The sequence below is a fragment of the Spermophilus citellus genome (genome assembly GCF_964194105.1).
Source record: "Spermophilus citellus genome assembly, chromosome: 15".
NCBI classification, from domain to species: Eukaryota; Metazoa; Chordata; class Mammalia; order Rodentia; family Sciuridae; genus Spermophilus; species Spermophilus citellus.
In genome coordinates this window covers 81,315,993-81,338,551 of record NC_138195.1, presented here as the reverse complement: position 1 = coordinate 81,338,551, position 22,559 = coordinate 81,315,993, and positions in this window count along the sequence as shown.

Genomic DNA, 22,559 nt, shown 5'->3' with positions numbered 1-22,559 from the left:
ATGCAAGGCTTTGGGTAATTTGCATTTTTCTCCTATGCTGGTACTATATACTTATAAGTTTCCTCTCAAGAGTTCCCAGCATGTTAGAGAGTCCCTTCTATATAGAAATCCATTTAAATTGACAAGCTGATGAATGACCTGCCCAGGTAATACAGATGACTGTGGGTAATCATATTGGGTGCAATGTATTTTAATGATGTCTAAACTGGTTCTTTAACATTAAAAGCACAGTGGTATGTTTTTCTTCCTGCTTGGGAATGCTACATTTCCCCATTGATGAGCCTCAACTTGCAGAGGATAAAGAGGACTGTCCCCCAGAGTATGGCCCAACTGTCCTGGAGAGGGAGCACACGTGGGAGGTGCAGGTGATCCCTCCAGATCCAGGATCCAGACTTGCCCACATCTGGCCCGTCCAACCCCATCAAGAGCAGTGCCAGACAGCATCACTCTATGAGCCCCTCCCCTGTGCCATGTCCTGTGTAAACTTTATCTTATCCTCAAAATATGCATTTGGGGCCCTATTTTGCAGATGAAGGCCCTGCATATCAGACACTCTAAGGAACTTACCCAGGGCCACGATTACTTTGTTACAGAATCAAGTTTTGAACCCAGAGCCTGAACTCTCAAGTTCTCCTACAACTTCTTCCTAGAGAGACCTGGAATGCTCAAAGCATTTCTCCTTAACCATAGGCAGAATCTTCCTCTCCTGGAGCTAAAATGCAGAGAGTTCAAGTTGTTAAGAGGCCTTCACAGTCACCAAATATGAGCTTCTCACCATCCCTGAGAGCAAACTAAAGCCCAAGTCACACAGCTAAGTCAGTGTCAGGGCCGGGGTGCGACTCAGGACTCCTGGCTCCCTGCCTGCCCTGAGCTCTGTCTACTAAAATATGGGCCTCCATTTCTATCTCTCCTACTTCATTTTTTATTCTTCTGGGTGCTAGAAATATAGTCCTTTGTCCCAATATAAAATAGAAAAAAATGAACCGAGCTGGTTGAGATTGTGTTGATGCCCAGGACGGGGACAGTAAGGTCACAGCTCCAGGGGAAGCAGCGCAGATGAGCCTCACCTTGGATGACTTCCACAGGGACCCAGTTGAAGGTAAAGCAATGTTCACAGAGGGGCTGGATCCTGGTGGCCATACTGGTCCTGGTCCATCCTACTCCAAGGAAGGCCCAGGGAATTCCCTGGAGACACAGCGTCCCCTGCCCATGGATTATAGGTCACTTCAGCCTCATATTTCATCCCTTCCAACCTGAAGAAGCCCCCATGTGCAGGTAACTTAGCACCTGGACGGGGCAAGTGCCTGGGCTTTAGTCGTGCATTTGCTGGGTTTGGTTGACTCTAGTTCATTTTGCCAGATGTGTGGCACAAACCCAGAGTTTGTGTGGGCCGTGACTTCTTTGGTGTAAAGCCACCCACTGGTGTAAAAGGAGACAGCCCTTTAGCCAGATGCAGTGCCTACTTAGGTTCTGATCTGACTCCTCTAAGACTCAGCCTTGCCCAGGCCTTCCGTAGGAATCTCTGAAGTGCACTATCCCCGACAGCCTCCCACTGGTCCCTCCCGCCTCCCTCCCCCCATGCCAACCCATCCAAGGCCAGAGCATCATCCTGAAGTCCAACTCCAAGAGGCTCTCCTTCCACAGCTCAACAGCTCCCTCTTGCCCCCAGAATGAAATGACAGCTTCTCCATGATCCCAGCATAAGACCCTCACAACAGCTGAGCTCATTTATCCCCCAGGCTACCTGTTGCCCTTGCCCAGTGATGTCCACACTGCCAAGTTCCTGCAACAGCCTCAATGTGCCACCCGTAGTGTACGATGCGATGCCTTGGGGGCTCGGTGCCTTCTCTGCTAGCTTCTGCAAAGCACCCACACCTGGAGACATGAGGTTAAAGCTTGGGGACTGGAACAAGCGGACCTCTGAACAAAAGAATCCTGCCCCCACCCCAGCACTGCTCACTGACCCTCACTTGTGGCTCCTGTGACCCTTGTCCTAGAACGAGCTTGTAGCCTGGAAGCTCTTCCCTTCCTCACAGCAGCAGATCTTGGCAGGGAACAGCCCCGCAGCCACCCAGCAGGCTCAGAAGCACTTGAATCCTAGAGCAAATGCTTTCTGAGGTCTTCCATTCTGTGGCATGAACCAAGAATGACTTCACTGAAAAACTAGGACTCAATTACATGGATTCAGGCCACCAGAGGAAAGTCACTTCTTTTTTCAAAGGCACATTTCTGAAATTTTTTTTCTTTAGCATTTTTGATGCTTGTTCATTTTTAGCCGGTAGCAGGTGTCAAAGGTGTAACAGAAATGTGTGAGACAAAGCTTACCACGGAGACACTTCTCTCAAATCACTTGGCTATACCCTGCAGGTGTGGAAAAACCCTCTCCTAGTCCAGGGTGGAGAGCTCCAGGATTCTGCAAAGACAGCTTGACAAATGCTCTTCTGCATTTTGCAAAGGAGGAAAAATACCCACTGGGAGACTAAGAAATCTTCCAAGAGTTAAGAGCCCAGGTCTCCGGCCTCCCTGGCCAGAACACCAACTCTGTCCTTGTTCCCTATTAACAGTTGCATCTCAGCCAACAAAACCTGACCTGCTCCAGAGTTGTCACTGCCCCCAGATGGGTGCATGCAATCTGTTTTGTCCCCTATGACAAAAATCAGAGCTTGGTGAAAAGTCCTTGTATTCAGACATTTTGTGTGGGGGGAAAAAAAGAAGAAGGAAAATGTAACCAGATCATTTTCAAAAATCACTTACAATCAGCTGGAAGGTATTCGGTGAACTTTGTTTTACAGCGTTTTGTGGCCAGTTACAAATTTGGGTCATGCCCTGCAATCAATCTCTGCCGGGAACTTTCGCGGAGGCCATCAGGGGAATTGGAAATAAAGCGTTAGAGGCAGGATCAAGAATGCACCGATGAGCCGGGGAAACGTGGGGCTGGCTCTCGGGATGCGATGAAAGGACAGCTGGTTGGCTCCAGTGCAGCCCAGAACCAGGTTCTCATCCAATGTCACTCAAAGTTAAACCTCCATCGCTGATGGCCGGGGGCTCCATTGACTTAAGCACCGAGACCAAATCATCTCTCCATGATTATTTTATTGGCTGCAAGGTACAGGAAATAATGGTTCCAACATAAAGTCGCACCGAGTCTGGAAACAGAGGGACCAGCCAAGTCTCAGGAGCCTTCCGTGGCTTATCAGCAAAGGCACGCCCTCTGCCTGGGAAGCTGAGCAAATTCCTAGAGGAACGAGTCCAAGCGCCTCCAAAGTCTGAGGAGGAAAAGGATTCTCCTTAATAAACCTTGTTCGAAAAAATAAACAGAAACCTCCAAAAATCAAGTGAGAGCAAGGGCTGGGGACAACCATTTGTATTTTCTTTGGACGACCAGAAAGATGTTTCAAGTCCTTCCCAGAAGCGAGCTTTTAAATGCGGGGCCTTTTCTCTCCTCTGGAGCCTGTCGGTGAGGAGCTGCACCCGCCCCCAGACTGAAGCTCAGATTCAAACTGCCAAGGTCTCCCCAAGATTCTAATAGACGTGATTACCCCTAAAATTTCAAATCCCATGGAAGAAAACATCACCCTAAATACAAAGATTCTAACTGACATTACACTTAATAAGCGACCCTCTGATTTTTTAAGAAGAAAATTGAACTATAAAACTAGTGGAAATGGTGGTCTGAACTCCTGTCTTTGATTCCCAAAGGTATTGGTTAGATAATAAGAGCTCTAACCACAGGAAATAGCAACCCTTTATCAGGCATTATATGTGTTAGGCTGGGCGTTAAATGCCTTGCGTTACGTGACTCATGTAGTCCTCACAAGAGCCCTGTGAATTAAATACTACTATTATTCTTATGTCATGAACGAAGACACTAAAGCTCGGAGAAGTTAGGTAACCTGCCAGGATCACACAGCAGCTAAGTCAGAGAACTTACACCAGTTCTGTCCAGTCCTGTCCTCAGAACTGTTGGCTTCCCCAAATCTGACAAGGGAGGCAGAGATTACAGTCAAACTTTGGAGGACTGAGGAAAATTTCCAGCCAAAGAAGACCAGAGTAGAATGTAAGAAATGCAGAGCCAGGGTCCCACTGGGAGCCCCTCCCAAGTGAGCCAGGGAGAAGGCAGTTGGGCCCCAGGTGGAGAAAGGTTAATGGCAGGACCAAGGTCAGAAGTTAGTCCCAGGAAGCCAGCAGAGAAGAAGGCCAAGGGATTATAGGCCCTGGAGGAAGCTGAACCAGTCAGGATCAGGAAGCAGGTGTCACCTCCAGACAGAGCCATCAGCTTGGAGAGGGAGTCATGGCTTCCTCCGTGGGCTCCCAGGCTGCCGTGGGGCCTGCAATGATGGAACATAAGGTCCAGCGCCCGTTGTCCATGGTGATGGCTCTTGCTCTACTGACTGGTGTGACTTTGGATCCCCTGAGAAGCAGACCCCAAGGACAGGACTAGATCTGACGGATCTGTGGGGGAAAACTTGTGAAGGGGACCTAAAAGGAAGGGGGACTTCAGGCTGCAGTGCCATCGGAGCCCGGGACGGAGGGTGGAAGATAGGGTGGAAGAGCCTCAGGGAGCAGCACAGCTCGGGGAGGGCTGGCCTGAGCTGCCACAGTGGGTGGCGAAGCCCTGGCCCAGCACATGTGAGGCCCTGGGTTCCATCCTCAGCCCTGAGAAGAAAGAAGAAAGGCTTAGCCCTGCTGACGGGGACTCCTGAAACCAGAGCCTCCTGTTGGAAGGGTCTCAGATTCTCAGAGATAGGTCTCCGCTGCTTCCCAACCCAGCCCCTGGAGGGCGGGGTGGGGGCTCACAGGAAAGGAGGTTTCTGTGCAAACTGGGCAATGGATGGATGGAGGGACAGCAGCCGAGCCATCGGTCAACTGGGTCTCGCACTATCCATCTAGGGGTGCCTCTTCATGTCACCACAACCTGCTATCCTCTTGCTGGCCCCCCAAAAGGGCAAGGAACCCCTGAGATGTGGAGTGGAGGCATTACAAAGCACACCCCAGAGTCACTGTGAAGATTAAATATGAAGACTTCTGTGAGTACCTAGCACAGCGCTGGGCACCCAAGAGTAGCTGTCATTGATTACACACTTTAGAAGAGAGATGGCTTCGTGGGAACCACACTCCCTTCTGATCCCTCCTGGGATCACAGTGCCTACATTCTCCCAGGGGAGAGTCCCCCGGCATCGAAAGACCCCAGCCCTCCCTGCCCTTCCCCTCCTCTCTAGCCCCATGAGCCACGGCAAGAGCCACAGCAAGAGCCACACAAAGAGCCACGCTGAGTTACACGATGTGCCTTCAAGAACTCGGACCTCCCCTCGCCCAGAGTCCAGTTTCCCTAAAGAACAGAGACGTCAGTTCACACTGGGCTCCCCCACCCCTGTTGAGCAGGTCACACCTCCTCCCCCCCTGGAGTGAACTCCCTCTTCCAAATGGAATCAAACTCACTCCATCTTTTGAGATAAAGATCAGCTTTTGGACAAAAAATGGTTTTGATTATGAGATGAAGGCTGCTGGTTACCAGTGAGATGTCACCTGGGGTTCTGTTACAGGGGTGCACCAGGCCTCAGGCCGACCATATTGATTAGCAGACTGAGGACAAGGGTCTCCGGCTCTGTTGGCCCCTGGGGCCATGCCATTCCTGCCCTCCCCGGTGACCATTTCATTTAATTATTTTAAGGCAGAGTTTTATGGACTATTCACCAGACCTCAGCTTTGTTGGGGGCACCTCAGATTTCAGACGTTTACAAGAGCTGACCCCCACTAAGACTCCCTTTGTGGAAAATGCCTTTGGTTCAGGAAATAGAGTGCAGAATGGGAAAAGTGACAGACCCAAGTAGAAAGGTTCAGAAAACATACCAGAGCAGTGTCAAAATGAGAACAGCCTCTACCCAGCGAGACGTGCCCAAAGCAGAGGATTTCGTAATTGAAATAAATATGGTACTCCTGTTGCAGGGTCTTGGAAGATAAGCATTTAGGAAAGTTACGGAAAATTCTCCACCAAGAGCCCGCTTCTGCCTTCCTGTCCTCCACAGAGAGAGAACCCAATTTTCTGGTATTTGAGAATGAGTAATATTTAAAGGTTTAGGGAAAATTAGTCAAATGTACCTTGATTATAAACACATGGACCCATTTCATTTTGGCTATTTTAAAATGTGGGTTTTAACCAGTTGCCACTAATAGCGAGTGTACTGCCTGTTTCTCCCTCTTCTTGTAATAGACACGGGCAGAAGGAAAGCAATATTTAGCCATTTTGGATCTCTTTCCAGAGCAGGAAGAATTATGGAATATAAATTGTATCTTCCTATCTCATGAAACAAATGAAACCTTCTAAATTAAATAAAAGGAAAAATTAACAATCAGGATTAGGTAAAAAGCATTACATTTCCTTGGGGCTCAAGTTACAAAGATATGTTTTTGTAAAAGAAAGAAAGGTCAGTTACCACTATTAAACTTGTATATTGTTTTATACTAAAGCCCTTTCAGTGGCCTCTCTGAGGGACCGTTTAGTTTGTATTACAGTCTAATAAACTCCAGGTGTACAGGACAAACTGAATAATCACAACCCGATGGCCCAAACTAGTTAAAAATAATGTGGTACATTCCTGGTTCTCTGCATTTAATTTATTGTTAATCATTGTTATTACTTACATTTATTGGGTAGTTTTTCCAGATTTATTAGGCACTACATTTAACAGTGTTATCGCTTGTAACTGACCATCAGTGAAATCGAAAACATATTTTTGTAAAGTCTCTTACCCTAATTAGTAAGTTGTTTCCCTTTGAGACTAAACAGACCCCCAAAATGGCTGTGTTATTTTCCCCTTGAGGCAGTGGGAAACACTGGTATAAAAACCCACTTTGGCAAAACCACCTGTTGGGTGATAAGGGAAGGGATATCACTGCAGGGGACATGGAGATGACCGCTTCCGTTCAGAGCTGAACAACAAGGAGCTGTATTCCGCAGTTTGGGGTCGCCTTCTATCAGCAGAAATGGGTGTCTTCTATGTGTGGCTTCCAGGATGCCAAGGAAGGGGCAGGTGGGAGACCTGTTTCTCCTCCTGCCTGGGACTTTATTATCCAGGAGCAAACCTCGGGGTGAATGGGAGAAGTCACCCTTTCATATAATTCACGCTCAGCTGTTAATGAGCTCCGGCTACCCAGCACAGAGCACAGCCATGGACACTGAGGGTCATGTGCTGAATGAGTGGCGGGTGGGTGAATGCCAAAGGCACTAGCCTCTGCCTTTAGTTGGAGTCTGTGCTTTGATGAGTGAGAGGCAAGAATCTTGGGCTCTCGTCCCCATTCTGCTGAGTGACCTTGGGCATGCTTCAGGCCATCCCATGAAACAAGTTTGCTCCCTCTGTAAGATGAGATGGCGTGGAGGTTGACTGATTGCATTAAGGGCCCCAATTCTTCATCCCTCCCTGAATCCATGTCCCTTGTCCGGTGGGTTTTGCAATTCCTTTCACTAAAGAGGCTGAGTCCATTTCCCCACCCCTTGCATCTGGGCTGCTCCTACCATTTGGCCCATAGAATGCAGCATAAGTGACAATCTGTGCCTTCTCCAAGTGGAGGCCTTGGTGGCTTTGGTGTTTTTATTTGCTCTCTAACTTATCATCCTGGGAAGAGACACAGAACAAAGCCAAGTCACCCCGGTCTCCCCAGCCAAGGTCAAGCCATGGTCAGCCAACAGCCAGCCCACCCCAGGACACATGAGCGACCTCAGCCAACACCAGCAACACTGCTGACCCCAAGCAGGAGAGCGACAAGTGCTTGTTATTTTGTGCCACTGGAGTGTCATGGCCGTCTATCCTGCAGCGTTGCCATGGCAATGTGTAAGTGATACACGTGCTGCTGTTAAATAATCTCTAAGGTCCATTCCAGCTCAGATTCCACCAGCCACAGAGAGATTAACCCAGCATATGTACAAATGTCTAGCCCTGAATGTGTCCCCTATGAGACCTGGGTGGGTCTTCCAACCTCCATAGGCCAACTTTTTATAGAGAATGTTACTCATTGTGTCACCTTGCATACCTCAGAGGCTGGGCCCTTCATGGGGGTATTTTGAAGGACAAATGTAAAATTCAGTGTGAATCATTTTGAACCATTCAAAAGGCAGACTCTGTGTGATGGAGCTAATTCTCTTAGGAATCTCATTAGGAAGGCCCCTAAGGTATAATTGCTTAGAAGAAAAGTAATAATAATAATAATAATAATAATAATAATAATAAATAGATGTTTAAACACCCATTTGGGTCTCTTACAAGGTATTCCCATTAAATGCTCTAAGTTAGTATTTTTATGTCAGAGCCACTGTAAAGCAGACACTTTTGAGCCTCTGAGTGTATTTCCTCACTAATTTTATGTTTTTGATCCAATTTGTTTTGACCCATGGTTTAGTTGCATAAAGTGAGAAGAGAAGGTGGAGAAATTGAGGGGGCAGTGAAATGGAAGGTAGAGGAACCTTCTTAAGGGGAGTGACCACTAGACTACTCAGGTCAACAGCTCCTCCAAGTGCTCATCCATTCATTCAAAAAATACCCAACAAAAATCTATCATGCTATAGTGATGCAGACACATCAATGTTTATAGCAGCACAATTTACAATAACTAAATGGTGGAACCAACCTAGATACCCTTCAATAGATGAAGGGATAAAGAAACTGTGGTATATATACACAATGGAAAATTACTCTGCATTAAAAGAGAATAAAATTATGACATTTGCAGGTAAATGGAGTTGGAGTTGGAGAATCATACTAAGCAAACTAAGCCAATCTCAAAAACCAAAGGTCTAATGTTTTCCCTGATATGTGGATGCTAATTCACAATAAGGGAGGGGTCACTAGGGAAGAACAGAGTTCTTAAATTAGGTAGAGGGGAGTAAAGGAAGGGGAGGGGAGGGGATATGGGAATAGGAGGGATAGCAGAATGAAACAGTCATTATTACCTTATGTACATATATGCTACATGGCTAATGTGATTCTGTAACATGTACAATCAGAAAAATGAGAAATTATACCCCATCTATGCATGCTATATCAAAGTTCATAAGTGCATTCTACTGTCATGTATAACTAATTAAAACAAATTTAAAAATTTAACAACAAAAAAGGCAGCTGGGCACAGTGGCGCACGCCTGAAATCCCAGCGGCTCAGGAGGCTAAAGCAGGAGGATTGTGAGTTCAAAGCCAGCCTTAGCAAAAGCAAGGCACTAAGCAACTCAGTGAGATCCTGTCTCTAAATAAAATACAAAATAGGGCTGGATGTGGCTCAGTAGTTCAGTGCACCTGAGTTCAATCCCTGGTACCACCCCCCACACACACACACTCACAAAAAAAGTCTATCATATCACAGGCCTGTGGCTGGCCCTGGGTTCAATGGGGATTGAAAACAACCCAAGCCCTGCCTTCCTGAAGGCTGGGGAAGTGGCAGAGGAAAGGAAGACACTAAGCAATTAATGACAAGACATTAGGGAGAACATCACCACCCGGCTCTAGAAGTTGAGCATCAAAGACTGCTGACATCACACAGGACGATGAGCAGGGTCCTCTGATGCTCCACACCACCGCCTATGGAGTAGTCTTCCCCAGAATGACTTTTGAACCTTAGTGCAATCAAACTCTTGGGGGTCAACTCACCACAGAGCCAATTTACAGGAGACAGGGAGGATAGAGGGACATGTGAAATCACACCAGGGGGACGCCATCAGGAAATCTACACTGTGGGAAACTCTCCTGAAAGCACAAACTGAGTTTGTCACCAATAACTACAAGAGAAGGGACCTGTAGAGAGACAAGATCGTAAAAGACATCCAAAAAAAGAAAAAGAAAAAAAAACACAGACAAAACCAGAGGGTCTGAGGATCCACCCTTGGGAAATAAAAGGAGGAAGGAGGGAGGTCCTGGAACAAGGAGGGGTGAGCATAGAAGTCAGGAGGGTTGTCCCCACACGGGGGACCCGCCCTGTGGAAGGTCTGGGGCTGAGGGGCAAAACACCTCTGTGGACCTGAATATCCAGTGGTCATTCCCCTTAAGACAGTTCACAGAGCAACACTTCCCCTGTGGTTTTCTTTGTCTGAACTACATTTTACAGGGAAAAGGTAAAAACACTGAATGACATGCATTTTGAAATATCATCAGCTGTACAAAGCTTCTAGGGAGAAGTTTCAGGATGGGGAGGAACTTAAGGAAATGCTTCTTTCATCTAGGAGAGTCAGCTAAGCAGGGAGATGGCCGTAGAGCTTTAGGCAGAGAGACAGCAGGTACAAAGTCCCTGGGGTACAAAAGAGCTCCGCTCCACACAATGCTCTCATTTTCTATTGTTGCTGTCACAATTTACCATGAGCTCGGTGACTAAAGAATGTGCACACTTATCATCTCACAGTTCTCTAGGTTAGTGGCTGGTCATGATCTCTCTGGGTCAAAATCTAGTTGCAGGCAGGGCTGTGTTTCTTTCTCTGGGAGCTCTAAGAGAATCCATTTCCTGACCTTTGCCACCTTCTCGACTTTACCTGAATTCCTTGCCCTTGAACCTTCTTGTTCTATTTTCAAAGCCAGCAAACGCCCGCTGAGTGTTTCACACATCCCATCAACATGAACCTCCTGCCTCCTCTTTTATGTTTAGGGACCCTTGGGATTACATCCAGCCCAAATGATAATCCAGGATTATCTCTCTATTTTAAAGTCACTTGATTAGCAAATTTAACTCTATCCAGCAGTTGAGTTCCCCTTTGCCATGTAACATAACATATTCACAGGTTCCAAGAACTTGGATATTTTGGGAAATGACTACTCTGCTTACCCTGCCAGGCAGGCATTTGTTGAGTAACTATTGTGTGCCAGGGTCTCTCTGAGCGGAGGGGCAATAGAAGAGGGTGAATCGATAAGACCCTTTGGATCAGGGGTCTTGTGACCCAGACTGGGGAGGCAATGTAGAAAGAAGAAAACAGATAAGAGTCTCAGTCGATGGAATCAAAAGTGGGGAGGGGGAGATTAAACCAGTTGTGCTACAGGTTTCAAAAATACTATTGTTGATTTCCCACTTCCTAACACCTGGAACTAACGCCACTGTCTCCATTTATCTGACCCAAAATAGAACTCTGCTTTCAGTTGTTCTTTTATTTAAAAACAAAACAAACAAACATTAAAAAAAAAAACTCAAAAATTAGACTTTTTGAAGAAAAAAAGAAAAGTCCCTCCTGCTTATCTCCAACTTGGAATCCAATTTGGACTGATTTAAGGAAAAAAAAAAACTCTAAAGCATTCCTGATGTAAAATTTTCTGCTCCTGGTTTCCAGTGGAAATTTATGATTTGCGGGCAGACTTTTAAACAGGTCACCCTTTGCCAGCCCGCCTCAGGGCACAAGCACAATAAATAAAGGGTATATTGAAATAGAATATTTCAAATAACTCGCAGCATCATTAAAACATCAAATTAAATGAACAGAAAACAAACAGATTCTAGTTTCCTTCCATAATCAGATACTCTTCATTAAGGGCTCTCTCGTGGGTTGTAATACCAGCCATGCCGGCTGTGGCCTCCCAGTTAAGCACTTGTCTCACTGGCCTAAAATTGTGTTTAAAAAGTAGTGGCGGAAAGGGGGAAAACCACCCAGCCCCAGCCAACACGCATAATACCTCACCTCGCTCAAACTGGTACAGAATCTCCGATCTCAAAGGTAGATCTTCAATCCAAGTCCTGAATCCGGCCTCCATTAGCACAGTTGACTACCATCCACGTGTTCTGGACTCTTCTATGGGAAAAATGCTGCCCATTTAGAATGGGAGGTTAGAGGCCCATCTGGTAGCCCAGGGTCTCCTTGGTGACCTTGGCATCGGGGGTGAGACAGTTCATCCGTGAATGCCAGGCTCTTCAGCACTCCTGCCCCCTCTCCCTCCACAACTAAACGCCAGCTCACTGTGTTGATCAGAAACACCTCCAAACATTTCCAAATTCTCCTTGAGTCAGGCAGGGGGACTGTCCCACTTCCAACTAAAGGCCTTTCCGGCTGCCTCAGTCCGTAATGATTTCCCTTGCTTCCTCGCGCTCATGGTGTGTTCTTCTCTTGGGAGACTCAACCACCACGGACTGTCACCATGGCTGAGATGCATACAGGTGCCTGTGGGTACTTGTTCCATCCCGTGTGTGTGACACACCTGGCCTAGCCCCATGGAGTGGGATCCCAGCCAAGGCCCAGAGAGGAACCAGGGAGCCCAGGGCTTAGCAGTACAGGCCAGGGACCAGGAGACCTGGGCTCTGCCACTTCCCTGCTGTGTGACCTTGAGCAGGTACTGTATCTAAAAGTGGAGCAAAGTGCCCATTTTCCCTCCTAGGTTTTGGGAAGACGCAGTGGGCTCATCCATGTGAGGCGCTCAGAACCACACCTGGCGTGTACCAAAGGCTCACTCAAGACTGGTTATCATCATGATTTTTATTGTCAGTGATTACAGTAAGAAACCTGTACTTCAGAAGTGACATCTTAGGTGGTTCTCTGCTTATGCTCTGTCAGTAGATGGTCAGTTTTTTTCTTGCTCTTCTGTTTGTCCTCAAAAGGAAATGTCCACGTCTCCATTGACTTCTTCCTATAGTCTACCAGAAATTGACTTCTGAGCTGACAGTACATGAGACCGATAGGATGCCAGAAGGGTACCTGCACTTGTTCTCTCTGACTAGAACATTCCTCACCCAGACCTTTGTGTGTCTGACTCACTGGTATCACTTGTACCTCAACTCAGGTTTGACCTCTCAGAGTACCCAGAAGGTTACATGGAACTTGGTAAGTTCCCCACAGATGATTATGGAGAAATGGATGAATAAAGAGCTGGACACAACTGACATAGCTTTTCAGCGGACAGCCACACCCTAAAGGGCGACAAAGCTCATCCTTCCTGTGAGGTTCTCATCGAGCTTGGGAGAAATCAATCCACACCCTCCAAACTCCCAGCCAACGACAACAGAGAAAAATCAGAAAGCATGATTACAGAAAAACAAGGAGCTGAGAGTTGTGCTTCGAGCAGATGAGTGTCCATGCCAAATGCCACAGGTAGCTTTTAGAGTTAACCGCACTGTTGACAACGGCCAAAGAAAATGCTACATACAGCTCATACCGAAGGAGTATCTGCAGCTTGAGTTGACATTTCAACACAAATTGGATTACTTCGTCCTTCCTGGAAATGCATGATCTGTCACATAATGGGACACTATTCAATTAGCAAGGTTCCTGGTTGTTCTGAAACACGGGAGAAGTGGTTGACTTTTAGAGAGAGCCTCGTGACACAATAGAATCTGGTTCCTGTTGCCCCAACTCACCCCATGCTCATCTGTCCCAGAAAAGCAATTCAGTGATATTCCTGACAACAGGGAAGGAATTCTTATCTCTTGGTCAGAATAGCTTCTCCCCAGGAGGAAGTTCCTGGGGTGACTGTTTGTGGTCAATGTTTCTCAGCATATGTACAGAACCGCAATTCAATCGATTTAGTTATTTAATCTCAATTTTACAGATGCATCCAGTAGAGGTAATGATTAAATATACAGAAGAGGATCTGGTCACCATGAGAGCAAGCAGTGTCAAGGTAGGGGGCTGAGGACACATGGTCATGATGGGCAGAGATGGCACCAGAATCAAGAGAGAAGGAAAAAAGGAGTCGGGTGGTACCTTAAAGACACAGACTTGGAATCCCCAGTTGGTAATAGTTCTCCTAATATTTTCCCAACCACAGCAGCCAGGACAACATCTCATGTGACTTTCTGTGTTCTTGCCCAGGGACTAGCTCTGAGCCTGATGAACAAGTCAGAAGTCTGAAGAATGGATATCAAAACTTCTGAAAGTTCAGATGGCAACAGCTCTGTCCAACACCCAGCAGGAAATCAAACACATGAAAATAGCCAGCTTGTAGGTACCATGTGTAATAGGACCACTCCCACCCTGTTCATCTCTGGGAGTTCAATGCTCAGAATGGCAGAAGGGTAACCAACTCATACCAGTTTGTCTGGGGCAGTCCTGGTTTTAAAACCAATAGCCCTATGTCCTGGGAACCATTTCAGTCATCCCCAACAGAACTTTCAGCGAGTATTTGTTGAATAACTGAAAGATGTGACTCCTTCACAGAGCTGTTGCAAGATCAAAGAAGTTATAGCTATAAAAATGCTTCAAGAGTTCTAAACTGTGTCCCATAGAAATTATCATCCAATGCCAAGTGTGATTACTGTGGGGGTTTGTGCTGATTGACAAGGATAAGCAACACCTGCATCTTACTTTGAGTGACAGATGCCCTTTCACTGGTCCTTGAGCCCCTTACTATAGCTGGTTTAAGAATAGCAAGTTCTGGAGAAGTATGGGAAACTGGGAGGTCCAGGCTGTGGTCCTGAGACAAGCAAAATTTACTTACCCAACCCATGTCCAACGATCAGCCCAGGGCTCTCCTCATCTGAGTTCTGATCCACAGATCAGATAATGAACTCATGCTGCCACCAAGTCCCTTTATCACTGGGAGACAGAGGCGGGAGTGGAGGTGACCAAGGTCGTGTATGACCAGTCAAATCAAATGACCTCCAACATCCCCAAATCTCACTCTACCAGGGAGATCTTTGTGGGCACCATTTTTTACCTAAGTAATAGGTAGATATGCAAATAAGAACAACCATAGGGAAGTAAGTTGGTTCACATAATAAAGCTGGGTGAGAGGACAGTACTGAGAGGGAGAACTGGCTTGAGTTTGGGAGTAGCCAGTGAGTGGGGGTGCCACATGAGCAAAGAGCATTTTAATAAAGAAGTAATGTGGGTGGTGAGCTTATTGGACCCCCTTGCAACCCTTCCCAATAAATCTCATCTACAAAATTTTACCCTTGGTGGTGTCTGGATTCAAAATGGTGCTCCCGTGGAACCTACCCAACCAGCTCTAAGTGTAACGAAACAAGTCCCTTTGTGAGTCGGGACACTGGACAGACAGGATCTGAGATTCATCCTCAGATAAACAACAGGCATCGGCTACAGCCAAACAGGGAGGGAGGGACAGAGTGAGGATCCCAAATCTGAATCTGCCATATTCTTTTTTTTTTTTAAGAGAGAGTGATAGAGGAGAGAGAGAGAGAGAGAGATAGAGAGAGAGAGAGAGAGAGAGAGAATTTTTAATATTTATTTTTTAGTTCTCGGCGGACACAACATCTTTGTTGGTATGTGGTGCTGAGGATCGAACCCGGGCCGCACGCATGCCAGGCGAGCGCGCTACCGCTTGAGCCACATCCCCAGCCCTGAATCTGCCATATTCAAGGCCAAAGAGGAAGAGGAGCCACTGGTAGGGACTGAGAAAATGTCATAGCCTCCAACAGGGCTTTGGGCGTGGAGGACGTCACCAGAGTACGTCCAAATTGCCATTTTTAGGGAATGTGTTGTGGGCATGTGTGTGTCTACCGATCTAATCCCAGTTTTGTCTTCTTCTGTCCGTGAACCCTCTGAGAATGCTTATGTAGACGGAGAAATTGCCTGGAAGCCATCGGCATGCCTAACAGTGGGCCTACTCATCGACAGCGGAAGAGCTGACATTCTGAGCATCTCTGTGTCCTCCAGGGTTCCAAAGGCTCCAAGCATCTAATCTTACAGATTCTGACTGCAACCCAACGAAGGAGGCTTCAGGACCATCCCCCTTCAGCTGATGAACAAGGACCAGAAAGAAAGCAACCTGAAGTGACCTCCTGCCTTGGCCTGGGCAAACCTGAAACAGGAGCCCAGCCTTCTGGTGACCCCTTCCTGCCTTCCAGGACCTGTTCCCAGCTCAGCAGAGTAGAGGCAAGGGGCTTGGAGATCTGGCTGTCCACTTGGAGCTGACCTTGGCTTGAGACGAACATGGATTCTGGACATGAATAGGTGCTATTCCCAGCAGGCCTCGGGGACTTGTAGACACAGCCCTGGGGTGGTGATTAAATTCAAAATCTCCTTCAGCTCTTTCTGCCACAGCCTTTGTGAGTGTCAAGGTTGGAATCTAGACATTCAGATGGTTTCTTGTGAACTGTCAGCAGGGTTCTTTGGACCATTCTGTGAAAAAGCCCAAAATACCCCAAATTCCTCAGGGATGCGGGAGAATCAAAAGCGTAACCACCGACCAACTGAGAAGTCCCGATGAAAACCGCTAGGTCATATTTTTCTCTACGCATTGTCACCTACTTGAAAGCCTGAGTCACTTTGCCAGTCTCAGGGGGGTGGATGAGTCACACTGATGAGAAGAGTACTTTTTCCTTTAACCTACTTATCCGACCTTTTGCATGAATACTCATTGGTCTGCCCTACTCTTAAAATATCCAGATCGGTTGTGTAAGATCCAGCATCGGGATTGTTTGAATAGGTCACTGCCTATGTTTACTGAATTTGAGTCTTTTATTACTCAGAATTAATGTTCTCAGTTAAAAAAAAACTTAACCGAAGTTACCAAAGCAAAAATAATTTTATATCCTCCCACAGAGCTGGAAACTTAAACTCAATTATGGAGGAATTGGGCATTAAGAATCAGTGCTAGAAGGACTAGTTTAGTTTTCCAGTAAGCAAAGAACTGGAGGAAGGAGTAGGAAAAAGTGAATGGGATCTAAGGCTTTCTATTATTTCCAGAAAATAAAAGTTACCCAAGGGCTTTAAGCCATGGTTGTGTTTTCTCGAGTTGTATTTTTAATTGAAGATGTCTTCTGGAATTTGGTGGCACAGTTAAGAGAAATCCTAAATTCTTTTCTTCTTAACCAGCCCAAATGCTAACTGAAAGAGGAGGAAGGAAATATGAGACAAAGTAGAGCTGTGGAGGTCATCAGAGTCACCCTGAGCTTTGACATCCTGGAGATTCCACTGTGGATACTGCTTGGGGATTCTTTGCAGCCTGGTAAACATGGACGGCCTTAATTCCCTCAGTGCTGGAAGGCTTAAGCCATATGTTGGATTTCCAGGGTTCAAAATGACATCCAAAATCCTGTAATAAGAGTATTTAAAGCCTTTAAAATACCTTTCAAATATCCTTTGTAAAGGTAATATAGGGTAAGGAAATGGGATAGTGTCTGCATAATTCAAATTGAAAACCTTCCCCTTTAGAAAGGAGGTCTTTGTCTACCTGATCTGAATTATCCAAATTAGTCAAAGACGTCAGTGGTATGTGTCTGATTTTGCTGCAGTAACAAGCATCCCCAACATTTCAATAACTTAAACCACACATGTTTCTTGCTCAGAAACAGTGAGGGCTGTTGATTAGGTGTGGCTCTGCAGAGCTCAGCTGGGTTTGCCTTGGCAACCTGTCTTCTCATTCAGAGATCAGGCTGAAGGAACCTTCTATTCTCATGGAGAACAAACGCTCAAGAGAACAATTGGAGGCATGTGATGGCTTTCAAAGTCTCTTCTGCTCCCATTCATTGACCAAAGCACATCAAATGGCCAAGACCAAAGACAAAGAGACAGGAACCTATGATGTAGAGAATGGGAGAGAGTGAACATAGTTGGGTACCACCATCCAGTCCACCAGTTTTCCCCTCGGTCACTAACATTTACTTTCCTCCACAATAAAATTATTTTCATCTCCCCCATCCCCTGCAAAAAACCTACCCTAAAAGCTTATTCTATCATGGCCTCAGGCCTGAAGTCAAAGATCTCATGATCTATATCAGACTTGGATGTGGCTCCTCTGACCTTGGATACCTACAAACCAAAAATTTTAACACCCCTTCCACTCACACACAACACTTGGACAAACAGCTGCAACAAACACCTGGATTCTGGGTAAATCAGGTTACCCTCCATAAGGTCGGTGGGCCTCCGGTTAAAAACCTTCAGAGGTTGCAGACCTTCCCCAAGCTGGAAGGAGGAACTCTGTCAGCGGAAGGCCTTTGGGTCATCTGCAACCTCTTCCTGGTTCTCTGGCCTGTTAGAATTCCTTGTCCATGTTGGACTTGCCAGCCCTCCAAATCTCATGGGCCAATTCCTGTAAACACACACAAATAAACACGCCCCCTTGGTTCTGGATAACCCTAGTGAATGTCAGGCTCCCTGAGATTCTGAAATCTTCACCATCCCTGGGAGGCCCAACCTTTAGAATCAGAAATGCTCCTTGCTGAGACCTGAGTACTTCCTATCTTCTCTGAGTGTCTCGCCCATAAATACCAGAGCCCCAAGAGTGGTTTAATGCCTTGAATAATCACGGTGTCTTTTGTTCCTGGCTGGTGACCCTCTGAGCACTACAGTGCTCTGAGAATCTGTTTGGTTTGTTTTTTGTTGACATGGTCGATTTTTTACCAGTTTGATTGCAGGACTCCAGGACACCGCTCCATGGCCAATAGCCCACCAAGTTGTTCCAGACTTGCCTCTAGACAAACTGAGTTACAGGTGCTTTGGTGGGACAGCTTAGGACTCACTAACCTGAGACACTTGTGCCAAGGGGAAAACTTGAAGGGCTCAGAGGTCATAACAAATACAAAAGGTCTCACGTTGGTGTTTGTCCTAGGGCTGTGTTTTAATTTGAAAATATTTTTCTGGCCAGAGAAATATCTTTTAACCTGTGGGTCTGGGAGTTTCTGGATTTTCCTTTGTCCCCTGTGTCCCGGGAGGCAAGAAGGGCATTTCAGTGAAGCCTTCCAGGGGAGGTGGATCAAGTCCTGAAGAATAAGCAGGAGTCAAGCCACCGAGGCCTATAGGTGGTGAGTTTCCCAGCCCCAGCCAAGAAGGCCTGACCACTCAGGCTGCCTTTCTTCGACTCAGTGTCTACGGACAAGGTAGAGCCATGTCTCATCACAGCCTTACGAGGCCTTATGATTCTATTTAAAACAAAGCTGTCTGGGAAGGCCACACTGCTGTCCCTGGCCGTGCGAGCAGGCAGCCTTTCAGGCAGAGGCAGGCAGGGCCCCGGGAGGCCTGCTACTCATCTTTATCTTTCCCAAGTCCCAGCTGAACTCTGAAGGTGTCGCTCCTCCTCAGGCTTGTCCACCAGTCCAGAGCTCAGGCCAGCAGCCACGGGCGGCTGCTCGTCGTCTTGCGGAATAATCACCCAGGCTGTGGTGGCTCCAAGCCATCTCCACCATTCTTCAGCTCCAACCTGTCAGTCACATGCTGCTTCCTGGGCCTCAGAAGCCGCAGCGGCAGGGGAGTCTCTGATGTCTGTCCTTCACTTCCTCCTGCTGCTTCTTCTGCTTCCTACCCCTGAGCCTGAGGGAGAAGGCCTGTCCTTCCCGCCCAGCAGGGGTCTCCCCACAAGAGCACTGGCCCAACAGGGTTCTGGCCACTGACACAGAACTGAGCATATGGGTGAGGCCAGGTCCACGGCCTACACCTGGGCCCTGGTCTCACTTTGCTGCTTACCTGGGTGCTTCCCAAGGGTACTCACTTAACCAACCTGGGGGAAAAAGAGGGGGTGGGCTTCGCAACCCCCAGAAACCTGAGATCCTCAGCCTGGTTCCTTCATTATCTTTCCACTGATGTGCACTCAGAGAGTGGCCCGGGGCCACCTTCAGAGCTTAGAGAAGACAGACACTCAACGCCACCCACTCCTAGTTTTTGCTGTTGTTTTGGTACTAGGGATTGAACCCAGGGGCATTTTACCACCAACCTACATCAGCAGCCCTTTTTATTTTTTTATTTTGAGACAGGGTCTTGCTAAATTGCTGAGACTGGCCTTGAACTTGCCATCCCTCCTGCCTCAGCCTCCCGAGTGGCTGGGATTACAGGGGTGCATCCCTGTGCCCACTTTGCCTGGTGATTTTAAAGAGCATCTCCTGACACATGAGACTTCAGCCAGAAAAATCTTGAGGCACCAGAACACTGGTGTGATTGGAAGACAGGGCAGCATGGGACGACTCGGGAGAATCCCATATAAGAGCAATCAGTGGCCTTCTGTGCACAGATGCGACTGCCTGTGCATATGGCAGCTCGAATGGAGAAAAAAATATGGCTATCACAGACAACAGATATCACAGCATAACAAACTGAAAAACGTACACTGTTCCAAAATAATGATCGCCAGATTTTCTGGAGATTCACTATGAGCTCGTTTTTAGCAGTTGTCTCCTGTTTGTCATTGAACATACTGAGAATTACTGTCACGACTGAAAAAAAAAAATAACAATCTTCTCTTCTTTTACCCGAGAATGACATCTGCAAGTGTTACAAGAGGTGGCCTGTGGGGGCCTAACCACAGCAGCACTGCACAATAAAATCCAAGTGGCCCCCAACGTGAAATTAAAGGCTATTTCACCCTGGGTTTTGTCAAGTTGTTGTCTTTCAAGAGAAGAAGGTGTCAAGAGGTAGCTTCTAAGTCAATTTAATTTTATTTATAAAAAAATTCTGCCCACTGGCTCGGGAGGCTGAGGCAGGAAGATTGCAAGTTCAAAACCAGCTTCAGCAACTAAGCAACTTAGCAAGACCCTGTCTCAAAATAAAAAAATATTAAAGGGTTGGGGATGTGGCTCAGTGGCCAAGCACCCCTGGGTTCAATCTGAGTACCAAAGAAGAAGAAGAAGGAGGAGGAGGAGGAGGAGGAGGAGGAGGAGGAGGAGGAGGAGAAGAAGAAGAAGAAGAAGAAGAAGAAGAAGAAGAAGAAGAAGAAGAAGAAGAAGAAGAAGAAGAAGAAGAAGAAGAAGGAGGAGAAGAAGAATTGTGCCTGAGTTTTTCTCTACTTTAATAAAGTAATACAGTGTCTTTATGTCATTGGTGTGTTTTACCTTAGTGGTTCCTTTGTTTTTATCTCATCAAGTAGGAGTTAGAATAGTTCTCATCACTCATGGGAAGAGGAACTTCAGCAGACTGGCCGAGTCGTCCACATTCCCCTTCGTTACCGTCCCAGCCCTGGTCCTCCAGAAGAGGGAGAGTACCAGCTGGTAACAATGAAGTCTCAAGATCTGCCCAGAAACCTCTAGGGAGCCAGGTCCTGGGGAAGGCTGAGTGGCACCCGTCAGTGGTTTAATTTCACTTTCTTGCTCTTTTGGTAAAACGTCTTCGTGGGAGAGAAAAGGCAAAATGAACAGGGAGCAACAAAGGCCCACCTGTGGGTTCTGAGGATGAGCTCGTTCATGGCTGGCCCTAGTCACCTCCAGCTTGCACCTGGAGAGCAGAACAGGGTGGTCCCTGAGGTTATCAGCCGGGTGCCTAGCGCAGGTCACGCCCTGGCCCTGTGTTTTCTCTTTGGTCACATTTTCTGGAAAGTGAAAAAGATGGAAGAAGCACAGATGGAATGACAAAGTGGATCCCAGCACTGTGGGGAGGGAGCCAGGATGAGAATGAGGAGGCCCTGCTCTAGTCCTGCAGCTTCCTCCAGCCGACACCTGCTGCTCTGGGTACCAGGGAATGACGCTGCTGAGGAGCATGCAGGCGACACGCAAGCCAGCAACAAGACCATCTGCCAGCTACTCAGAGCTGGGCACCACCACATCCCTCACAAAAGCACATCAGCCTGTGACTACAGACCCCCAGGGAGTCCAGCCCTTCCACGGGGCTCCTTGCATGTTGACGGAGGGTTAAAACGTGTCTACACATTCTGTGGCATGTTCCCCAGGAAGAGGTAGAGTCTCATTCTCCCCTCCTGACTGTGGGCTGGCTTTAGTGACTTGCTTCTGATGAATAGCATATGGTGGAAGTAATGTCATATTGTGTCCAGAACCTGGTCATTCAGGGAACACAGTTTCTGCCTGGTTCTCTGTCAAGATGTCGTACTGGGGAACTTATCGGCCATGTTGTGAGAAAGCCCAAGCTACCCACAGAGTGACAGGTAGGTGTTTCGGAAGGAGGTTTGGGTGATGGCATCTTATATTGCTGTCTAGTCTAAGAAAAGTTTGGCAAGGCTGCTGGTGCGTTCACCCATCAGAGGCCTTCTGCATCCCCAGGAACATGCCCAACTTGGTTGTTGTGAATCATTGGCCAGAAGCAGCCGATGGGCAGTGTGGGCTCAGAACAAACATGGTGATGGATGTCAGCACCCATCAGCTTCTGAGTGCAGATTCTTCAACTCAGCAGAAGCAAGGACAGGCCTTCTGTCAGAACAGCGGGCCCCTTGCACTCTAGGCATCACGAATAACTGGATTGCTGTGGGTATAAGATGGAAAATGGAGCACCCAGAGCCGTTTGAAGAAGGCATCCCACATCCCCCCTTCCTAGAGCTATGCCCAGGATCTGTGTGGATTTCCCACATCTTTCTATGTTCCATTTGTTTGAATCCCTTAGTGATTAGGAGTAGTGTCCCAGTGCAAGGCTGGATTCCACGTGGTTCTTCACAAGAGCTCCCATTCTGAGACTGACCAGGTCAACAAGGTCACTGTAATACAAGCCCCAAGGAGGAGCATGACTGGAGACAGGGAGGCCAAGCACCGGTGCTGCTGGAGAAGACCCAGGAGCTGCACACAAGAGGCAGACTCAAGGCTCAGGAGGCCAGGAGGGGGACAGTCATCACAGAACCAACCTGGGGCCAAGCAGGAGGGGCCAGTAAACACCGTGGACAACCTCGGGGATCTCAACTCACCTCCAGGAGGAACAGGATGAACAGACTTCTCTGAGAGCTTTGGTTACAGAGCCAAGGAGACCAACTTTCCTCTACAGACTATTTCAAGATCAGGAACAA